This window comes from Prionailurus bengalensis, chromosome B4, assembly GCF_016509475.1.
Source record: "Prionailurus bengalensis isolate Pbe53 chromosome B4, Fcat_Pben_1.1_paternal_pri, whole genome shotgun sequence".
Taxonomy (NCBI): domain Eukaryota; kingdom Metazoa; phylum Chordata; class Mammalia; order Carnivora; family Felidae; genus Prionailurus; species Prionailurus bengalensis.
Window position 1 is genome coordinate 135,912,785 of NC_057358.1, and position 14,872 is coordinate 135,927,656.

At 49.6% G+C, this 14,872-nt stretch overlaps 1 protein-coding gene across 4 annotated transcripts in view; it reads right to left on the reverse strand.

Moving 5' to 3' along the window:
• The window catches only part of PACSIN2 (protein kinase C and casein kinase substrate in neurons 2), a 134,613-nt gene that overhangs the window by 81,510 nt on the left and 38,231 nt on the right, over positions 1–14,872 (reverse strand). Inside the window, exon 1 of one of the 4 annotated variants that reach the window (XM_043562810.1) lies at positions 3,315–3,440. The exons of 2 other annotated variants lie outside the window; for them this stretch is intronic. The gene's annotated coding sequence lies outside the window, so the exon portion shown is untranslated. Of the gene's footprint in view, positions 1–3,314; positions 3,441–14,872 lie in introns of those variants that run through there. One more of the 4 variants, XM_043562809.1, reaches the window with a different exon arrangement.

Below are 14,872 nucleotides of genomic sequence, written 5' to 3' on the forward strand. Positions count from 1 at the left end.
GTGGAGCCTGCTTGGGATTCTGTCTCCTTGTCTCTCTGCTCCTCCCCTGCTCTCTCTCTCTCTCTCTAAAAATACATAAACATTTTTAAAAATTTTTTTAATAAAAAAGAAAAAAAGAAGAAAATGCCTATTTCCCTGCAGCATATTTGTTTCAGAAACTCTTGAAGGCATATACTTTTAAATACTTCAAAAAATACAGATAAGTACTATTCTGTGAGCCTCTACAAGGGATTGGAGGTGGCTTTGGACAGTGGGAGCATATCAGGGTCTAAGAACAGTTAGTTACCTACTGCTCTCGGTAGGTCTCTATTTGCATGTAATTTGCATACCTGAATTTCAGGATTCAAATTCCATTTTTAGGAGAGACTGTTTTAACTGATTCTGGAAAGTTGTGAGTGAATTCCACTGTTATATATTAAACCGTTACCCTTTTTTTTTTTTAACATGATAACCTTTTGTTTTAAAGTTTGCCACATTCCAAAACCTAGGCTGTCCAGACTTAGCCCCATCGGTAACTCCCTCAGAGGGACCAAGATGTCCCCAGGCTTGAGGTTTGTTTTTTGTTTTTTTTCTCCCACATCCTCAAGAATCCTCTTTCAAAGAACCAAGTACTTTTGTCTGTTTCTTGTATTCTTGTGAACTTATTAAGTTTGGATCCCTGGGGGCACCTGGGTGGCTCAGTCGTTGGAGGGGTCTGACTCTTGGTTTCAGCTCAGGTCATGATCTCACAGTTCCTGAGTTCGAGCCCTGCATCAGGCTCGCGCTGACAGCGGGGAGCCTGCTTGGGATTCTCTCTCCCTCTCCCTGCCCCTCCCTCCCTCCCTCTCTCAAAATAAATAAATAAACTTTTAGAAGTTTGGATTTCTCAGCTAGCAGGTGATCATATAATGAGGTATACTTATAACACTTATAACAGGCCTGGTTTAGGGGTGAAGCAAGAACTTTATACCACAGAGAACTCTAGTTTTAAGAAGAAATCTCTCTCAGAGACAGAAATGTCAGCTCACTTTGGGCTTCAGGTAATTCACTGTAGACCTGTACCAGGTGGTGCTGGCTTTGGGAAATTGCTGCAAAAAAGCTGAATACTTGAAAATGAGACAAATGAAAACGGCCTCATCAGAAGAGAAAAGCCATTCTTGACCAAGTCCTATTAATCGTGAGATAATGTGTGGAGAAAGCAGGGAGAAGAGAGGCCAGTGGCCCACAAGCTACCAACAACAAGCTGTGTGACCTTGGCCAAGTCAACAAGGCGTGTCGCATTGCCTCTGGCTTCATTCCTTTGCTTTAAAAAAAAAAAAAAAAAAGAAGGGCCTGACTATACTGCCCGCAAGAGCCACTGCAACCCTAAATATCATGTTCCCATCTCTTTATGCCACCAAATGAATAGCAGAATTATGTGGCAGGACGAAACAGAGGACTAATGATGTATAAAAGGGGGGGGGGGGAGGCTTATTTTTATTACGGGCATCAATCTCAGACCTGCAAGACATGTTTCAGTCTGAAGTTATGACACCTCTCTGTTACTTTCCATAAACACAGCATTTAAAGTTCATCTAGAATTCAGTAAGATATCTTAGTGTGAAGAAGGAAAAGAGTTTGAGGAGCTACCCAGAATTACAACAGCAAGGGCAAAACCTGTGGACCTCATTAAGGTCTGAGGGAAATAGTATATATTTGGGAGATTTCTTTTTTAAAAAAAATTTTTTTTTTCAACGTTTATTTATTTTTGGGACAGAGAGAGACAGAGCATGAACGGGGGAGGGGCAGAGAGAGAGGGAGACACAGAATCGGAAACAGGCTCCAGGCTCTGAGCCATCAGCGCAGAGCCCGACGCGGGGCTCGAACTCACGGACCGCGAGATCGTGACCTGGCTGAAGTCGGACGCTTAACCGACTGCGCCACCCAGGCGTCCCTATATTTGGGAGATTTCTAAAAACAGGAAAGCACACTGGGGCGCCTGGGTGGCGCAGTCGGTTAAGCGTCCGACTCCAGCTCAGGTCATGATCTTGCAATTTGTGGGTTCGAGCCCCACATCAGGTTCTGTGCTGACAGCTCGGAGCCTGGAGCCTGCTTCTGACTCTGTGCCTCCCTCTCTCTCTGCTCCTCCCCCGCTCATGCTCTGTCTCTCTCTCTGTCTCAAAAATAAATAAAAATATTTAAAAAAAAAAAAAAAAGGAAAGCATAACCCGAAAGTGTCTGAAATACGCAAATCGTACAAGGTGACAGCCTAACAAGAAAATATGCTTCTCTGTGTGGCACAGGCTGAGCCAGCAGGGCACTTTCTGGAGAACAGAAAGGACCCAGACGCTGCCTTTCAAATGTTCACGGCGACAGGTAATCCAAAAAGTATATTCACTTTGCGATCGATCACTCAAGCGCCGGGAGCTTAAAAGCCCTTCTAACCAGAAGCACTTTGAGTCCTGCATACACAATAAGGAGGAAGCCACAATTTTTTAATTCCAGAACACGACTTCCAAGATAGGAAACAACGCAATACGCACATGAGGCTGCTTGGTTATGGAAACAATGGAGCTTTTTGCCCTCCGCTATCCACTAAAAATAAAAACACAGGGGCTAGTGACAGCAGTCAGAAGGGGCCGAGCGCACAGGGTCCGGCTGCGGGGAGGAATAAGAAAAAACTGACCGAGGAGGAGGGCGGGGGGCCCTTGGAGCGAGCCACAGGCTAATTGTGGGAGTCTGGGGCAGGCGGCCGTGAAACAATTAGTGTCCGGAGAAGCGAATTTGGTCGCCTCTTCTCACAAGTCCCATTTTCATGTCTGCAGATTAGATTTGGCTGCGAAGAAAAGAAACGGCAGCATGCAAAGACAGAATGTGCCCGACGGCAGGAGAAGGAACCAACCCCTGTCAGCAGTTAACTCAAGGAACTCATTTAGCTCCCCGGTAAGAGAAAAAATACAGCTGGGAGTGTGTAAGCTGGTCTACGCCAGGCCCAAGTTTCCCATTTATTCCACCTATTTGGGAATGAAGCATGCATGTGTGCTCTAAAACCAGAGTCAAGATGATAAAGCCCGACCTTTCATTTGTCTCGGCCAAAAATCTATTCACCAAGCAAGAAATCAAACATTTACTCCGACATTTTCGCAAAGCATCTTGGAGAGAACACTCCACGCTAGTTCGGTTCCTATTGAACCGGGTGAACGTTTCCATCGAGAAGCTCTAAGACGAGGTGTGTTTAAAAGGTGAGATTTCTGTTAAACCCAAGCACCCAGGGGGGAAAAAAAAAAATCAATGACAACTCTGCTCTTACAAAGGTCTCCCCTCAAGGAAATACACGCCTCAGATGGCACACTCACGTTTTTCTGTCAAACGCCAGCTTCGACTGCCTCCCTCTGCAGCTCAGCCTCCCTCCGTACCTGCCTCCTCCCGGCCCTGCTGGTGTGTCTGACCTCCAGCTCCCCGCCGAATTCTCCCAGCGCATTTCATCATTTCCTGTTGGCTGCCGACTCCTGGCAGCGAGATACGGTCGGGCCTCCATGCTGCAGGCACCCTCCAGGCACCAGGTCCGCAGACCTCCGCTCCGGGCCCGCTGGGACCCTCACAGAAGCGCTTTCTTTTCAGAAAGCGGCCCAACAGAAATCTCAGTACTCGAGAGAAAGTCAGACAGAGGAGATCTGGGGACAAAAGGCATAGGACCCTCCCCAAATCAACCTGTCCATCGACTGACTGACACTGCACACGACAGCCTTAGAATCTGTTGCAGTTGGGATCCCTCCAGGTAGGAACAGAGACCTGCGCTGGAGCTAAGGGGCCAGGAGTCACGGGAGATCATGGGACAGGGACTTACTTGCAGGGGATAATCTTACATGGTCCCTACACGTAAAACTCAACTTCTCTTTGGGACTCCATACAGCGAGGTGAAAGCGGCTCAACAGCTGGAGACCCCGGCCTCTCAGCAGCACAGGCGGCCTCCGGAGGCCCTCAAACGCGCGAGTGGGAGTCGCCAGAATAAAAACTAAACGCAGAAAACACCCTTCCTCCTGGAGCTTTACAAAGAATTAAAAGTGAAGGAAAAAGAATAACGTAACTTTAGGGGAAGGGGCAGGGGTCCTAACTCATTTTTAAATATACGTGCCGATGAGAATACATACTGCATAGTTCCCCTGAGTTAAAGTAAAGAGCCGACACAAACACTCTACGCTGCTTGAAGCCAGGGCAGAACGGGAAGGGACTAAGCAGGGAAGGGTTGCCACGAGCACTCCTGAGCAGGGCTCTGTTTCCTGAGCTGTTTGTGCGCTCCGTTTGTGAAAACTCACTGGTATGCAAACGTGTAATATGTGCACTTGTATGTATGTATTGTGTCTCGTTTTTAAAACGTATGCAACAATACTAAAAAATACAAACACTACAAAAAAGAACAGATGTTGAAACTAATGTGTAAAAACACAAGAAACAAATGTTTTAAGATCTCAGTTTCCCCAAAGTACCCTCCCAGAAGATACAATGTGCACCCCTCCCCCAACCCCTATGGCAAGCCAGATGCTACGTTTAAGTGGCGGTGGCCAGAACTGGATCCTTCCCTCCTTGCAACATGGGCCTCTAGTCTGACCTTACAACATGAAAGAGAACAGGTTAAGAATATCTTTCCAGAATCTTGTGTTTAGAAATGCCTTAGTGGAGGGGCGCCTGGGTGGCTCAGTCGGTTAAGCGTCCGACTTCAGCTCAGGTCATGATCTCTCGGTTTGTGAGTTCTGCCCCACATTGGGCTCTGTGCTGACAGCTCAGAGCCTGGAGCCTGTTTCAGATTCTGTGTCTCCCTCTCTCTGACCCTCCCCTGTTCATGCTCTGTCTCTCCCTGTCTCAAAAATAGATAAAATGTTAAAAAAAAGAGTTTTTATAGAAATGCCTTAGTGGAAAAACACCAATAAAGCAATGACCATGCCGACGCAAGGCTCAATTACTTGACATGTGATAATAATTCACACTACTTGGAAAATTATCATGTCACCCTCTGGCCCCCGAAAGAAAATCCCCACAGAAGTCAGCCCAACGCAGACTTCGCTGTACCCCACAGTCCGCTCGGTTCCCCCGCACCCTTACAGAGGGACACACGCTGGAGCTCTAGGCCAGCCGCACCGGGCCTCCGGCGTCCTCTGGCCTGCAGGGAGGTGCCTATTTCATCCCGGGAACTGCTGGGGGCGGTTAATGGCCCTCAAGGTCATTTTGTCCAGTGATGGACACTAAGGCTGGAGAAGGCTAAATAATGTTTCTAGAGACTACTTCGGTGTACCTGACCACGACACGCAGACAGGCTTTCTACAACTAACGGCCTGGCATTTACCTTCCAAAGCGTTTTAACTAAATTTAAGCAGCACAAAGTATGGTCACAAAAGTCCTTCTTTTCTGGGGGTATTTTCTTCCACTAAGAAAGAATAAACACCTGAGTTCTGGTAGAGCCAGATGATCATCTACCTTTCCTCTTCATCGGTTGGCATGACAGAAAACCCCGCCCCAGAGGCCCACTTAGGACTCTTGGTTACGGGGGAGGACAATCGTGGCAAGATAGATTTATTCATTTTGTTTTTCTAAGACCCTCATTCTCTTTACTTTTTTTGTAATCCAACAAACACAAGCTGCTTGGTGAACATTTATACAATGCTTACTTTATGGTTAATCATGAAAATAATCCCATCAGGGCACTGTTGCCTCTCCCATTTCCCAGATGAGATAACTGAGGTCCAGAAATATTCTATTACCTGCCCTGTGTCCCAAAGCTGGCACATGGGGGTAGCTAAGATCTGAATCAGCTTCCTGAATCCAGCTGTTAACCACTCCCCCCACCCCGCTGCCTCACCACTGTGGCCTCCCTCGATAAACCAGAACTGAATCTCGGATACAGCTGCTGTGTAATAAAAATCTGATCTGAAGTGAATTAAGAATGCAGAGAGCAGGGGTGCCTGAGTGGCTCAGTCGGCTAAGCCTCCGACTCTTCATTTCGGCTCAGGTCCTGGTCTCACGGTTTGTAGGTTTGAGCCCCACGTCAGGCTCTGGGCTGACGACGCAGAGCCTGCTTGGGATCCTCTCTCTCCCTCTCTCTCTGCCCCTCCCCCGCTTGTGCTTTTTCTCTTTCTCTCTCTCTCAAAATAAATAAACTTAAAAGAAAAATGCAGATGGCAGTGGGACTATGAAGTAACGAGCCCCGCTTTCCTTCCAGCGTGGCTGGGGCGTTCTTCCCCGCTCCCCACAACCTCAGCCACACCTCACCAGTGCGTTCCCAGTTCCCAGGGAGAGACAAGCTGTCCTACCCCTCTGGCAGAGGACAAGACTGTCTCAGGCAGCTCTCCCGCCCTAAGGCAGTCCTGGGACAGAAACACTGCTCCAGGGAAACCCACCTGCTAACCTCTGGCACCTGGTGCCTAAACTGGTATTTCCAGTTCCAATCTGGTTTCTGTCACCGGACTTGAAACCATTGGGCATTCATTCAACAAACATTAGTGGCAGGCACAGTGCTTAAGGCCTCGGGGGCCCCATGGTTGTGAAAGTCAAGGTCCCTGCCCGGGACTCCTCAGTGTCGGGGCAGGACACACGTGTAAATAAATCAACACGGCACGGGCTGATGACTGCGAGAACCAACGTGCACCAGGGGCGGAGGGAACACTGCCAGGGCGGCAGCGACCCAGGGTGGGAAGCGGGGTCGGGGAGGGCGCCACGAAGAAAGGGACAGGAGAGGGTTCTCCAAGAGCTTGTCGTCGGCCTACTCAAACCACGTAGATAGGCAGGAAAAGAAATTCAGGGACCCAGGCCAGCAAGTCAGCTGAACGCTACCAGAGCCTCCATGACCTCCGTCCTCAGCCAATGGCTGAGTCCTGCCCCTGCAGTTCACCAGCCCAGCGTAAGCCCCAGACGTCAGGACGACACCAGGCAGGCTGCCTCCTCTCTCTGACACCTTTGTTATATGATCGGCGCGGGGCGGAAACGGCTGCCTTTACCGAGCTCTTCTAAAAGACTCCGTAAGATAGGTACCGCTAGCCCCGTTTTACAGAAGGGAAACCACCAGAGAAGTTAGGCAACCTGCCCAGCACCACCCAGCAAATAATGGCAGAGTAGGATTCAGAGTCAGGTCTACCGGATACTTTCAAAGCCCACGGTCTCTCCACCGGGCTCAGGCCTCCCACGGAGCCAGCCTCGTGAGGGACAGGAGGACATGTGTCAACAGGTCATGTCACATGGGGGCGAGAACGGGACTTCCACTATGTGATTTTTTCCCCCCATTCTGCTACCGGTCTGCCCTTGCTCTAATGCCACACTTCTTCCAAAACAGCTTTACTGAGATGTAATTCACATACCATACAATCCAGCCATTCGCAATTTACAGTATATCTAATTCAATGGTCTTTAGTGAATGTAGAGAGTTGGGCAACCAACGTCCCAATTTCAGGACATTGTTACCACCTCAAAAAGCAACCCCGTGCACTTTAGCTGCCACCTCCTTCTCCCTCCCGTCTTCCCCGCCCCTTCCCCAGCCCTAAGCAACTACTGCCTCTTGCAAGGTGACCCTTAAAGAGGTTATGGACACACAGTAATCAGGACGTTAATAAAACAGTGCAGACTGCAGTTCTGTGCTTCAGTCTTCCCTCCTGGACTAAACAGAGCTCCCAGATGAGCCAGGACAGGGCCAGGGAAACGCCAGACAGCTCAGAGGCAGGTGCTGGGGGGAGGGGTGGAGGTACCTGGCGGCCCCATGCTAGCTGGGCTCCGCGGTTCTCGTTCTCGTGTCCCTGAACTTAGCGAGCGCTCAACGCAGAGCCTGGTGGTTTGGCACCTGCCGGGACGGCGGAAGTCATGCAGAAGCTCTAGAAGACCCCTCTGGTCACAAGGCCCCACACCGGCAGCAATGCCCATCTCCCCATCTCCGGAAAGGCAAACCAGGATCGTATCCACTACCACAGGCAGGCGCCAACCAGATCGGAGTCATATTGAGAAGCCAACTCTTCAAGATTCTCAACTGGTGACGGCCGGGGTGAGAAGGTGCCTCCTGTGCTCTTCCTCAGGAAGAGCCTTCCTCAGTGCGGAGGGGAGCTGGGACAAGGGGATCCACAGACCAACCAGGCACGCACTTCCGCGGGGCCCTGATTTCTCTATCACACTTCTCCATACGGGACGCGGAAACTCGGCTGCGTGAGGGGCAGGAAACTCCTCCTCGACACTTAAAAGGAATGAGCTTCCGACAGATGCAAACGGGTGAATCACAGAAACTTGGTGGTGAGCAAAAGAGGGCGGGCGCGAAAGGGTGCCTGCTGTGTGTCTCCACAGACACAAAGCTCTAAACCAGGCCAAACAAACCCACCGAGTCAGGATCAGTGTGTGCCTGGGGCTGGGGCTGGGGCCGGCCGGGCCGGGCCGGGCCGGGCCGGGCCAGGCCGGGTGGGGGCGGAGTGCACAGGGCACAAGGGAAGTTCTGAAGCGATGGAAATGTTCTCTGTCTTGCTTGGGGCTGTGGCTACACAGGCGTATCCATTAGTCAAAGCCCTTGAATGGCTCCATTCGGTTGTATGGACATTAATATCTCAATGAGGAGAAAAGGGGAGGGGAGCAGGCAGGGAGGAGGGACTGTGGGGGAGAAGGCAAGAGAGACAGGAAAAGAAGAAAAGCCCTGTGCGGAACCTGAACATCGGAACTGTCCCCACTCTGCAGGGCCAGTGCAGCAAAGCTGCTTTCACCGAGGACCACACGGCAAGGTGCCTCTGAGCTCCAGGCGGTGTCAGCGTGTGTGTATTGCACTGGGTCTCAGTTCTTAGAACGGCTGGTCCCCTAACAGGCACAAACGATCCCGATGAACCCGAGTGCCCTACCCCGTCACCAGGTGAACTCCCTTAGCACTGCAGTAAAGAACGCGAGAACGTCTAGTCAGCGGATTAGAAAGGGCAGCTCTCGGTGACAGGTTTCGATGGCCGTTTGACAGTCGGTAAGCAAGTAAAATCTAATGTGATAGTTACAATTATTAGCTTTTCTTTCTCCTCAGATGATAAGTAAATCTGAAATTCTAGAATTTAAATGGGTTCTAGAAAGCAGTCCGATGGGTTATTTGGTGTTGGTTGGTGGAGAGAGTAGTGGCCGTGTTCAAATCCTACTTGTTAGCCTTTCATATTTCTATGGAATAAGACATAAATAGAGCCGTCTTTGCCTTTGCTTTTCCCACATATGTATACAAAAAGGAACAATCCAAGCCAAATTTCTAACATTCTCGATCAAAGAAGAAGGTGCCAGAACAAGCTGAACTAAGTACCAGTTCTATCTTTGGAAAAAAAAAAAAAAAACAAAAAACCCTTTAAAACTCTTTATATAAGCGTCTTTGCTTCCCTGGCACTTGCCCAAAGCTAAAGAAAAAAATGAGCCAGACTAATTAAAGCAGAAAGCCCAATTGAGAAAAACTTCAAAGCACCAATGTGATATGAAAAATGTCCATTTCTTTTCTTACACATTTGATAACGTGCCATCGCGAGAAGAAACCCCTGCGCTTCTAACACAACATGTGCGTGGTTAAGATGTCACTCTCGGTTCTGGGGCCCCCTCAGGCCCTCCCGGGTCACCACGCTGAAGATGGAAACTGATCCCTGAAGGAAGGTCTGAACTCAAAAAGGAGTGGTGAGCAAGATTTGTGGTGAGTTTTGGGTATCTGCAGGAATAAAGTTAGAGACAGGCCGTGTTCGAGCGTTACTGGCGGTTTTCCCCCTCTTGTATGTGCGTGCACCCTCTCTGTGCTAGGCTCCAGGAACTACAAGCTAAATCGCTCCCCACACTTCTCCTTACGCAGCTTAGAGTTTAGGAGGGTAGGGAGACAAGCACGCAGGGGACCACCCAGTGTGACGGGTGCTACCTAACAGATGGGAAGCAGGGAGCCCCACCTAGGAGGGTGGGGGAGATGGGAAAACTCTCCGGAAGCTGGGCCATGGGTGGAGTCAGGTAAGGAAGGGGCTGAGGCTCCCTCCTCCCCCAAGAGGGGAGAGGGCACCAGACGGAAGCTCCCAACTTTACCCACCAGGGTTATTTTGTCCACCAAGGGCACTAAAACAAGAAGAAAAACCAATCACCTCCCATTATTTCATTTCAAAGGCATTTTAATAATAAAAAAGGCATTTGACACTAAAAAGCAGGTCATACAACTTCAGAATAAATCAAGAGCCTCAAGCTAAATATCTCTAGCTTTGTAAAGAATAATTACAATGTTGATACTTTGGCCCCATGGCAGTAAAAATACCATCATGAACTGGTGTTTAGAAATTCTACAAATATTAGGTAAAATTAGGGACTATTTATGACATCTTATACACATTTGCCATGATGTTTACATACAATGACTATACTTCCTGATAACCCTGCAAGGTGGGAGGCCTGTCCCCATCTTTTGGAAGAGAAAACTAGAGCTCTAGGGAGGTGGCTTGCCGATGGTCACACAGTGGTGACACTGCACAGAGCTCTACACTTGGTTCCCTCTGCCAGCGGAGTCCTCGGTCCCACAAGCATGCCGTGACGGTGTGGGAGAGCTCTGGGAGACCTCTGAGGTCCTTATCAGAACTCAACCTGTTCTGGGGCACCTGGGTGGCTCAGTCGGTTGAGCGTCCAACTTTGGACACTGAGCCTGCTTGGGTTTCTCTTTCTTTCTCTCTCTCTCTCTGCCCCTCCCCTACCCATTCATTTCCTCTCTCTCTCTCTCTCTCTCTCTCTCTCTCTGAAAATAAATAAACTTTGAAAAAAGTTAAAGAACTAAACATGTTTTATTGTTGCTTTGGAGATGGCAAAGGAAGAATTCAGTTCTTGCCTTTTCTTTTGATAATCCCAAACAACCAACTCAAACCCTTCATGAAACCGGGAGAGGTATAAATATGTAAATAAGTGAAATCACCATCCCAGAATGTTCTCATTACCTTCTCCTGCAATTAGACCAGTGCCAGCGATAAAGAAGATGATGGGAAAGAAGGGAGAAGATGGAGAATCCCGATGTGCCAAGAAATAGGGGGCATCCAAACCCTTATTCAAGAACACTGTGCTTCAGCCTGGCCTGTAAATACACATTTAGAGTTTAATGAATGAATCTAAAGCCTGCAGGCACTGTTGAGTATTGTAGAAATTCAATTTATTTATTTTTTTTTTAGTTTATTTTAATTTATCTTGAAAGAGAGAAAGAGCAAGCAGGGGAGGGACGGGGGGGGGGGGCGGTGGGGAGAATCCCAAGTAGGCTCCTCACTGTCAGCACGGAGCCCAACGTGGGGCTTGAACTCACAGACGGTGAGATCATGACGCAAGCTGGTCAAGAGTTGGTCACTCAACCAACGGAGCCCCCCAGGTGCCCCTAAAAATTCAATTTAAAAGACACGCTCTCTAACCCTAAAAGCTCCCATTCTCAGGTCTGAAATGGGATTATAAATAGAATACCAACGACAAACTTAAAAGTGTGTCTCGTTTGACAAATCTCATGTTTTCCTTCTACTTTTACCACTTAAAATCGAAGCCTACTCTAAACAATCTTAAACACAACATTCCCAGTTGTACTTCGACAAGGCATGAGACCCTGCCAAGTGAGGACATTACAGGCTGGCCTCCGTGGGCAAGGTGGAGCTGAGTGGGGCCAAGCAACAGAGAGGGGCGCAGAGTGGTGAGCAGGTGCGGGACCCTGGCAGGCTTCTAAGCTCCTCCACCTGTGACACGAAGACAGCCTCAGTTGCCACACCGGGGCTCGGGAAGATGAAGGGAGGTAATGTACACACAGGGCATTTTTACATGGTGGCCGCTGAGGTCAGCCCCATGATGCTGACCACAGCCAAAGTCGCGGAAGGATCAAAGGGGACTCTCCTAGGATAGGGTGGAAACATAGTAGGCAAAGACGCAGGGACTCGGGTGGCAGCAGCACCCCAGGAAATTCAGAGGGCAGGCGACCAATACAGGTCAGAAAATCAACGACGCAATCCGAATGGAGGCAAACCCACGGTGACCACGAGGAACCACGTATGGATATGGAAGGGGCTGCTTCAGATGGTCTTGCGAAGGAAAATAAAGTGTGGGGGCTCTGCCCAAAAGCCAACCGGGCTGAGCAGCAGAGAGGGCTGAGTCCGGGACAGGTCTCAGGGGCACACGGCGTGCACCCTGGCAGGGGTCGCAGGAGAGAGCAAACTGTTCAGCCTGGCAGTGGTTGCCCCACATCCGTGCCCGGTGACCCGGCTCAAGACAGAGTATAGACGAGGAGCCCATTTCCCCCTTGAGTGAGACTGAAGTAGAGGACAGGTTACAAGGGCTCAGATGGTTAAGCGTCCAACTCTTGATCTCAGCCCAGGTCATGATCTCACGGTTCATGAGATCGAGCCCTACATGGGGCTCCGTGCTGACAGTGAGGAACCTGCTTGGGATTCTCTCTCTCCTTCTCTCTCTGCCCCTCCCTCACTTGTCCTCTCTCTCACTCTCGCGCTCTTAAAATAAATAAGTAAACATTAAAAAAAAAAGAGAAAAAAGGACAGGTTACAAACGGCTTAAATCATATGATCCATTTGTTTCTAAAAATCACATTTGTGTGTGGTAAACGTAACGCTCTGGAGAACTGAACATCAAGGTACCGAGAGTGATTTTCTTCTTTTGAGTAATTTGTACTCGTATTTTACAAAGTACGTGCATGATTTTACAATGAAGGAATAAACGGAGTTCCTTACAAGAGTTTAAACCCAAACGGGTGACTCCAAGGCAGTGCGAGGCAGGCCTGCGGAGGGCCCACGGCTGCACAGAGGGCACTCGGGACCGCGACGCTCGGAAGCCTCTGGGCACGGCACACCCAGGGGGCGAACCCCTGCCTGCAAGGCTTCCATAAAACCCCCGTTCTGGACAAACCCTGGAGCAAAGATGCCATCAACCAAAGCCTGACACCGAACCTCCAGAGGGAGGCGCGTCACCCTTGCAGCTGGTCTCACTGGTTGTGCAGTATTTCACGTGGGAAAGCCAAGGGATGGGCTTTCCCCACAATTCACTCCGTAACTCCGTCTGAGATCTTATGAACCATTTCCGTACACATACTTAAGTCCTAGGAAGGGTCGAGGCTCTCCAGCCGCATCCAAAAGCAGAAGACGCTCAGACCAACGATCTCATCCACAGTAGAGCGCTTCTTTAAGACCTCGGCATCACCCAAATTAACTCCACACAGAGGCGGGTCTGAGGGAGCCATTGTGGAGGGTAAGCACATCTGAGGTTACCAGAAGAACAGAACCAAGTGAAGGCCCCGTCCCCAGGGCCATCCACACACAGGCAGGGGAGACTTCTCAGGCTCTCACAGTGTGACGCCTCCCAGTGAGAACCCTGAGAAAGGGGAGTCGGCTGCCAGACAGCCCCTTCCCTAAGAGGGGACAAAGATCCCAGTGCTTCTGGCAACACACATGCCCCACAGAGCTGGGTGACCACCGAACCCATACAACGAACATACGCACGCAAAGCTGTATAAAGGTCGTGACAGGGAAGATGGTCCTGTGACAGTACCTATGTACCTGGACTAGGGCTGGGGCAAATTTATTTTTTTTTTAATTTTTAATGTTTATTTATCTTTGCGAGAGAGAGAGAGAGAGAGAGAGACAGAGTGTGAGCAGGGGAGGGGCAGAGAGAGAGGGAGACACAGAATCTGAAACAGGCTCCAGGCTCCGAGTCGTCAGCACAGAGCCCGACGTGGGGCTCGAACTCATGAGCTGTGAGATCATGACCTGAACCAAAGTCGGATGCTCAACCGACTGAGCCACCCAGGTGCCCCAGGGCTGGGGGAAATTTTATAAACAGTCCAGAGCATTGACTTCCAAGGCCAAGATCGTCTTAAAATGTGGCACCAAGCATGCTTATGATGCTTCATGACAGTGTTCACTTTTACGACTCCTCACTCTGTAACTGCGTTGGCGGGTGAATGGGGGGGGGGGGGGAGGAGTTGGACACGAAGAGCAAGCTGACCCAGACCCTGGGGCCCTTCGTGCTTATTCACCCAGTGTGCCCCTTCCAAATCCACTTCCAGTTCCCTACCTGTTAGAAAGTGTCTTGAGGCTCGGGGGGGGGGGGGGGGGGGGGGACTGGGACCTTTAACTGGTACCAGTATTTCTCTGCTTCATTTATCGAAACGCCAGATTCACAATGTGTAATGTTCAAAACAGTGCATATATAAGAAATAGGCCACGTCCAAATTCATTAGATTCAGATGCTCTTTCCAACAAATTAATGTGACAATAGTGAAGATTTTCTGTCTGTTCCACAAACGTATTCCAACTCATCTACGACCTCATTTTCTGCAGGATTCATTTCTGATGGTACACCGATTATTGTGCTACATCTATGACGTTAAGAAATACTTTCATTACGTAATTATTAGCAGTACCACTTAACACTGCTTTATACACAAGCCTGTCTTCCCACGGAGGCCTTGGGGAAGAACCAAATACCTTCAAGATGAGTCCTACCAGCCCAAACGACTCTGGCAACAACCAACATCCTAACACCTACACCCTCAAAACCATGTGGGATTCATTGTATCTGTAGACTGGAAATGTTTTCCTCTTCATCTTTTATAGAAAACGTCAACCGTAGGGGAGCCTGGGTGGCTCGGTCGGTTAAGTGTCCGACTTCGGCTCAGGTCATGATCTTGTGGTTCATGAGTTCGAGCCCCGTGTCAGGCTCTGTGCTGACAGCTCGGAGCCTGGAGCCTGCTTCAGATCTGTGTCTCCCTCTCTCTCTGCCCCTCCTCTACTCACACTCTGTCTCTCAAAAATGAATAAATGTTAAAAAAAAAAAAAAAAAAGAGGGGCGCCTGGGTGGCGCAGTCGGTTAAGCGTCCGACTTCAGCCAGGTCACGATCTCATGGTCCGTGAGTTCGAGCCCCGCGTCGGGCTCTGGGCTGATGGCTCAG